Source organism: Arachis hypogaea, chromosome 5, assembly GCF_003086295.3.
Source record: "Arachis hypogaea cultivar Tifrunner chromosome 5, arahy.Tifrunner.gnm2.J5K5, whole genome shotgun sequence".
Lineage (NCBI taxonomy): Eukaryota > Viridiplantae > Streptophyta > Magnoliopsida > Fabales > Fabaceae > Arachis > Arachis hypogaea.
Genome location: NC_092040.1, coordinates 20,381,136 through 20,383,236, shown reverse-complemented (window position 1 = coordinate 20,383,236; position 2,101 = coordinate 20,381,136). Strand labels below are relative to the sequence as shown.

The 2,101-nt window shown below is 43.4% G+C and overlaps 1 non-coding gene across 1 annotated transcript; it reads right to left on the bottom strand.

Moving 5' to 3' along the window:
* Window positions 1-298: 298 nt before the first annotated feature.
* LOC112804818 (small nucleolar RNA R71) lies at window positions 299-406 on the bottom strand. Its single transcript, XR_003203438.1, has one exon. It is a non-coding gene; the product is annotated as a small nucleolar RNA R71 (small nucleolar RNA).
* Window positions 407-2,101: the final 1,695 nt, after the last annotated feature.

Here is a 2,101-nt window from a genome sequence, read left to right as displayed (position 1 = left end):
TGGAGCAAACAACTTTGAGCTCAAGCCTCAGTTAGTTTCTCTAATGCAACAGAATTGCAAGTTCCATGGACTTCCACTGGAAGATCCTTATCAGTTTTTAGCTGAGTTCTTGCAAATCTGTGACACAGTCAAGACTAATGGGGCTGACCCTGAGGTCTACAGACTTATGCTATTCTCTTTTGCTGTAAGAGACAGAGCTAGGACATGGTTGGACTCCCAACCTAAAGAAAGCCTGGACTCTTGGGAAAAGCTAGTCAATGCCTTCTTGGCAAAGTTCTTTCCACCTCAAAAATTGAGTAAGCTTAGAGTGGAAGTCCAAACCTTCAGACAGAAGGAAGGAGAATCCCTCTATGAAGCTTGGGAAAGATACAAACAATTAATCAGAAAGTGTCCTTCTGATATGCTTTCTGAATGGAGCATCATAGGTATTTTCTATGATGGTCTCTCTGAACTGTCCAAGATGTCTTTGGATAGCTCTTCTGGAGGATCTCTTCATCTGAAGAAGACGCCTACTGAAGCTCAAGAACTGATTGAAATGGTTGCAAATAACCAATTCATGTACACTTCTGAAAGAAATCCTGTGAACAATGGGACTAGTCAGAAGAAAGGAGTTCTTGAGATTGACACTCTGAATGCCATTTTGGCTCAGAATAAAATATTGACCCAACAAGTCAATATGATTTCTCAAAGTCTGTCTGGAATGCAAAATGCACCAAGCAGTACTAAGGAAGCTTCATCTGAGGAAGAAGCTTATGATCCTGAGAACCCTTCAATGGAAGAGGTGAATTACATGGGAGAACCCTATGGAAACACCTATAATCCTTCATGGAGAGATCATCCAAATTTTTCATGGAAGGATCAACAGAGACCCCAACAAGGTTTCAACAACAATAATGGTGGAAGAAACAGGTTTAGCAATAGCAAACCTTTTCCATCATCTTCTCAGCAACAGACAGAGAATTCTAAGCAGAATACCTCTGACTTAGCAACCATGGTCTCTGATCTGATCAAAACCACTCAAAGTTTCATGACTGAAACAAGGTCCTCCATTAGAAATTTGGAAGGACAAGTGGGACAGCTGAGCAAGAAAATTACTGAACTCCCTCCTAGTACTCTTCCAAGCAATACAGAAGAGAATCCAAAAGGAGAGTGCAAGGCCATCAACATGGCCGAATTTTGGGAGGAAGAAGAGGCAGTGAACGCCACTGAGGAAGGCCTCACTGGGCGTCCACTGGCCTCCAATGAGTTCCCTAATGAGGAACCATGGGAATCTGAGGCTCAAACTGAGACCATAGAGATTCCATTGGACTTACTTCTGCCATTCATGAGCTCTGATGAGTATTCTTCCTCTGAAGAGGATGAGTATGTCACTGAAGAGCAAGTTGCTAAATACCTTGGAGCAATCATGAAGCTAAATGACAAGTTATTTGGAAATGAGACTTGGGAGGATGAACCCCCTTTGCTCACCAAAGAACTGGATGACTTGTCTAGGCAGAAACTGCCTCAAAAGAGACAGGATCCTGGGAAGTTTTCAATACCTTGTACCATAGGCACCATGACCTTCAAGAAGGCCTTGTGTGACTTAGGGTCAAGTGTAAACCTCATGCCTCTCTCTGTAATGGAGAAGTTAGGGATCTCTGAGGTACAAGCTGCAAGAATCTCACTAGAGATGGCAGACAACTCAAGAAAACAAGCCCATGGACTTGTAGAGGATGTTCTGGTTAAAGTTGAAGACCATTACATCCCTACTGATTTCATAGTCCTAGAGACTGGGAAGTGCATGGATGAATCCATCATCCTTGGCAGACCCTTCCTAGCCACAGCAAAGGCTGTGATTGATGTTGATAGAGGAGAGTTGATCATTCAAGTGAATGAAGAATCCTTGGTGTTTAAGGCCCAAGGATACCCCTCTATCATCATGGAGAGGAAGCATGAAGAGCTTCTCTCAAAACAGAGCCAAACAGAGCCCCCACAGTCAAACTCTAAGTTTGGTGTTGGGAGGCCACAACCAAACTCTAAGTTTGGTGTTGAACCCCCACATTCAAACTCTAAGTTTGGTGTTGGGAGGTTCCAACATGGCTCTGAATATCTGTGAGGCTCC